The sequence below is a fragment of the Grammomys surdaster genome, unplaced genomic scaffold (assembly GCF_004785775.1).
Source record: "Grammomys surdaster isolate TR1022 unplaced genomic scaffold, NIH_TR_1.0 876, whole genome shotgun sequence".
In the NCBI taxonomy this organism is placed as follows: Eukaryota; Metazoa; Chordata; class Mammalia; order Rodentia; family Muridae; genus Grammomys; species Grammomys surdaster.
The window spans coordinates 73,280-78,796 of record NW_021605295.1 but is presented as its reverse complement, the minus strand read 5'-3'; the positions used below and the strand labels follow the sequence as shown (position 1 = coordinate 78,796).

At 45.1% G+C, this 5,517-nt stretch overlaps 1 protein-coding gene across 1 annotated transcript in view; it reads right to left on the bottom strand.

The window, feature by feature from the left end:
* LOC114634127 (lymphocyte antigen 6A-2/6E-1-like) overlaps positions 1-245 on the bottom strand; it is a 4,150-nt gene extending 3,905 nt beyond the window's left edge. The window contains exon 1 of the mRNA XM_028782778.1: positions 158-245. The gene's annotated coding sequence lies outside the window, so the exon portion shown is untranslated. The remainder of the gene's footprint in view (positions 1-157) is intronic.
* Positions 246-5,517: the final 5,272 nt, after the last annotated feature.

Below are 5,517 nucleotides of genomic sequence, written 5' to 3'. Positions count from 1 at the left end.
ATTAAAGGCATGTGCCACCACTGCCCAGCTCTGCCTACTTCTCTTACCCAACAGGCATTTAGTTTTTCCTTCAGAATCCCAAACTCTCACCCACAGTCCTATCCTGAGGCCTCTTCCCTTTGCCACTTAGCAGCTCCCTCCTGACACCAGTTCTTACTTCCTCTCTGTGACCAGGTTGTAGGCAGAGCAGAACAATCTGTCAGATGTGGGCTGAAATAAGTACTCTTTTCTCTCAGCTCCTCCCATTTGGCATCCTGAAGAGGGTTTTTGGTACTCCGAGTAGGCCAACAATTTTATTTTGTAACAGTTAATCAGATTTGTATAGAATGAGGAAGGATGGACCTTGCAGTTGGGGAGGGACTTTGATGCTGGAGAATTTTGAGGACAGAAGGGTGGGGCCACAGTTGGCTTGTGCTTCAACTTCAGAAAGCAAGGTAAGAAGGCAACTTGCATAGCCTTGCATTAGCCTTTTTCTTTTGTCTTGTTTCATGGGATTTTTATTGTTGTTGTTCCTTTCAGACAGAGTTTTTTTTTTTTTTGTGTAGCTCTGCCTGTCCTGCGACTTGCTCAGTAGAACAGGTTGGCTCAAATACATAACTATGAAAGGGGTGTTCAGCAGCTGCTGCTGCTTCTGCCACCACCACCTGGATCTTCCCTGATTCTAAGTAGAAGGTATAGGGTGCAGTGGCTCAGAGCCCACTGCCCTCCTTCCTATAAGCCAGTAAACAACTGACAAATACCTGGGAACTGGCTCTGGTGACCAAGCTGCTAGCAGGGTCTTGTACTCACAAAGTGAGAGTTCTGAGCCAAGAACTAACTGACACCTGGGATGTAAGTTACTAAGCAGTGTCTGATGTGTTTGGGTGATGTATGGGGCTGCAGGTGCTGTGAGCATCTGGTAGCTAGAGCCAGGGATGCTTTTCATAGCACAAGGCAGTTGTATGCTGAGGGTGAATGACCCCAGTGTCCCTGCAGCCCAGAAGCCTCCATGAAGAAGTCACAGGCTCATTCTCCCTGCTCCAGTTTGTATGTTGCCTGTCCCTATACCTATTAGGTCCTAGTCCAATGTGTCCCACAAAGGAATCCCTGGACTTTATGTCACCATCATGTGGTAGAGTATTTTAATAACTAAAACCTTACAAATTTTCCAAATATTGATGTCATCTGTGGCCCAGCCCTGGGATGAGCAGCAGGGCCCCCATAGCTAGCCAGAACCTGAGTTTCATAACCTCATGGAGCAGAGCCCAGTGAGTAGCCACACTTAAGTGTCTTCCAGGGACTGATAAAGCTTAGAGGAGGAAGGCTGGGCACAGAAAGTGGTAAGAGCTCAAAAATCATCCTGAGATGTCACCACAGCGAAAGAACAGGTACGCTCAGAGGACAACTTTGTCCCAAGTTGGACGACAGAACCAGCAAAGCTGAGCACATCGACTTAAGCAGGCAAGAAAGGAAGAAAGTCAGAGGGTGAGAGAACAGCAGGCAGATTCTCCTGATGGAATCCACAGACCTAAAACACAGTCTTGGTCTTTCTATCATTTCTGGTTGGAACACATGTACATCCAACTCCAGTGTCAGTGTTCTGTGTTACACAGGATGATTGATCAAAGAAAGAGAGACACTGTAGGCTGAAGTCAGGATTCTCAAGGAGCAGTGGGGCATCAGCCTTTCCAGGACTGAATATCAAACATGTTGACTTCTTCAAATACTTGGAGCCATCACTCCTGAATTTTTACAAGTCATTATGGGTCTGTTAACATTCTGTTACATTCCAGGTCTTCTATCCTAGCACCATTCCTAAATCTCTTCCTTGTTACCCTTTAATCTATGATGCAAGCGTACAATGTTTGTGTCCAACATCTCATAACCCAGCACAGTGGTAGGAGGAAGAGATGAAGCAAGACAAGTTTTCACTGTAATTTCTTCACATGCTACCCTAGGAATTGTCTCATGCATGAACAAGTACATGTGCAGCAAAGACCATAGACAGCAATTCTCTGCAAACAAACATACAGCGTCAATGACAGATCCACATGGCAATCCATCCCCAGTTTCACCATCCAATGAGTTTAGGTGAATTTTTTACAGAGGATGAGTGAGGTCCCTCTTAGGAACATTCAGAATTATTTAGCAGCTAAGTCACCACCAAGTCTTGTCCCATCATCGAAGCCCTGTGATGGAGGCTCTCTTTCAGTTACTCTTCTGTTTCCTCCAGGAGGGAGAAATGATTGGATCTGCAAGTGGCTATCCTCTGTCCATCTGTCCATTATCACAGATCTGTTGCTCTTTTGCTCTTCTGACTTTCTGGACCAGCCTTATCCCTACTTCCTGCTTTCATGTCCCCAGCGCTGGGATTACAGGGTAGCACAACCACAACCTGCTTAAGGGTTTTATTCTTATGTTTGGATTCTCTGTTATTGCTTGTATTCTGGTATAAGACTCCATCACCCAATCTAGGTCCATGGAGTTCACTTTTGTAACATCTGTAGTGTTGTACCTGAACACAGTGGGTTTGCCCCAAAGAAACGATTCAGATATGCCATTAAAAGAGGAAATGAGAGTCCCAAAGCTCATCTCTCTAAACAAAGCAGGAGAGGAAGGGAGAGACTTTCACGAGGCTAAGCTCCTATGTCAGCCTGAAGGAGGCCCAGCCTCAATCTCAAATTCAACTGCAGAGGAGCGCCCCTAGGGGCAGAATGTAGCATGACAACCATCAAGGTTAGGGTCTGGATGAGTGAGGACAGGTGCTTTGAGTTGGTTCTATGTGGCTTTCTTTGATGAGCATTATCTGAACCAAAGAAGCACAGAAGCTGACAATTCTGAGGGAGGAGCAGCTCTCCTCCTTAAAAGCCAAAGACTTTGTCATTGAGTCACAGCTTGGCTGTTGACATGAAACTGTGGATCTATTAGTGTTGATTTTATTTATTTTATTTTATTTTATATTATTATTATCTTTTGGTGTGATGTGTGAGGTAAGGATTCTGCAGTTACCCAGCTGTCCCAGCTCTAGCATCTGCAAACACTATTATTCTCAACACAGGCAGACAAGACAGTACTGTTGAAAATCGCCCCAGCGTACACATCACTGTGTGTTTCTGGACTCTGCTTGCTCTGGTGCGTGTCTTTCTATTACACTGGTTTTTGTATTGTTTTGATTTGGTTGTTGGAGACAGGATCTCAAGTAACCCAGAAACTTTCTAAGAATATGCAGATGCTCTTGAATGTCTCATTCTCCGGTCTCGCCTTCACAGTCCTGGGATTACAGGCTTGCCCCACCAAATCCTGTGACTTCTAATTTCACGTGAACTCCACTAGAAGCTGCTCCTTGCCTTTTTCTTTCCCTTTCTCTTCTCGTTCCCTCCCTTCCCTCTCTCCTGTCTCTCCACCCTGTACCTTCCACCTGACTGAGTTTGAGCCTGGGGATCCATACAGTAGAAAGAGAACTCCTGTAAGTTGTCCTGTGACCTTCACACAGGCACCTGTCACATGCACATGTGCACATAACCATATACTATTTATTAATAATACATAAGTAAATTATTAACTAATAATTGAGTAATTAAAACCCTTACTCATATTAAGTCTAGAGTACCCTTCCATTTACTTAGTCCTTCCTTTATCTCTTTCAATGTTTTTAATGTCCCAGGCTTGTGTCATTTCATGTAAACTCATTCCTAGGTGTCTGCTTCTTCTTTAGGTTATTGTAAAGAGAACTGTTCCTTCACTTCGTCTGCTCTTCATTGGTAGATCTATAAAATCATCACTGGCTTTGTGTGCACCTCATATCCTGCATTCTGGCTCATTTCCCCCTTGGCTCTTCCTGCTCATTACAGATCCTTCTGGATGGCTCTGCTTTTCCAGGCAAATCCTTTAATACAGCATGTGGAGAGCAGGGTGTGGAGAACACACCTGTGATCCCAGCACCTAAGGACCTCAAGTTCAAGGCCAGAGTGGCTTACAAAGGGGGAGGCAAGAGCCTGGGAGCCTTGTGGACAGAGCTAGTTCCTCCCCATGGCCAGCAGGTGGCACCTTCTTTCCAGTCTTTGGGTGGTTTTCTCTGTACAGCTCCATGCCCTGATCTCTTCTTATGGGACACTATTCCAAAAGGGTAAGATCTGCTGTAATGCCCCATTTTGTCTTAGTTGATTGTCATTAATAGCCATGTGGCAATACATCTGAGACACTAGGGACACTAGGGACTCGGGGCTTCAACACATGATGCTGCATAATTTGAAAGTAAAAAGCTTCTTTATTTTTTCAGTTGCCTGTTCTTTTTTTGTGCTGATTTATATATGCTTGGCCGAGGAATGGCATTGTTAGGAGGTGTGCCCTTGTTGCTGTAGATGTGTCCAGGCCTGAGACGAATAGAAGACAGAGCATACCAATGATGTAAGAGCCAAGAAGGAGTGGCCCCATTCCCTCTCCCGCATTTGGTCTAGGACATGAAAGGTAGTATATAAACTTTATTAAGTAATACCTCAGGAGTATCAGTGGAGAATTGTTAGCCATGTGGAGATTTGGGAGTTGCCTTACCACTGAGCTGTTTAAGGCATAGTAAAATATATTCCTGTATGTGTGTCTTTCATTTGAGAACCCAGAACACTGGAGCAAGGAACTCTCGGCACCAACACCGGGTCTATTTGTGTAGAATTAATCACCTACTGCAGTACTTACACTTATCTGCTGAGCCATCTCTACAGTCCCATAAATTATTGTTGTGTTAGTTCCTTTGTGTTGCTGTGGTAAGACCATGACCGAGGCAACTTACAGAAGAGTGTATTTGGAGCCTTGCAGTTTCTCAGGTTTAGAGTCTATGACCATCATGGCTCAGAGCATGGCAGCAGGCAGGTAAGTGTGGAGCTGGATCAGTAGCTCAGAGCTTATATTTGATCCACCAGCACGAGGCAGAGAAAGCTAATTGAGAAAGGTGTGGATTTTTGAAACTTCAAATCCCACCCTCTGTGACATGTCTTCTCCAACAAAGCCACACCTCATAATTTTTTCCAAAGAGTTCCACCTGCTGGGGACTAAACTTCAAACCTATGAGCTTCTGGGGTCCATTCTCATTCAAACCACCACATTTGTTACATGGTGAAGAGAGGGAAGAGAGGGGCAGTAGACAGAAGGACACTAAAGGGACAGGGAATAGAGAATGAGTAGAGGGTCTTGGAAGGAGAAATGGCCCCTGGTTCCATGGGGGGGGATGTCATTTAAGGGGACAATCTTGAAAGACAGAACTAGGAAAGAGGCACAGGTGGAATAGAGTAGCACCTCCAGATTAAGGCAGTATTTCCTGAGGTAAAATGCATCTAGATAAAGTCTGTAAGGCCTGCGAAGGTGGCTGATCCCAAAGTAGAGGACAGTGAAGGTGAATAGACATCTCCAGAGGAGAAATAAACACACAGCATACCTCCATAATCTCTCTGTCTCTCTTACCCTCCCTCCCTCTCCCTTTCCTTCTCCCTCTCCCTTTCCTTCTCCCTCTTCCTTTCCTTCTCCCTCTCCCCCCCTCCTCCCTCC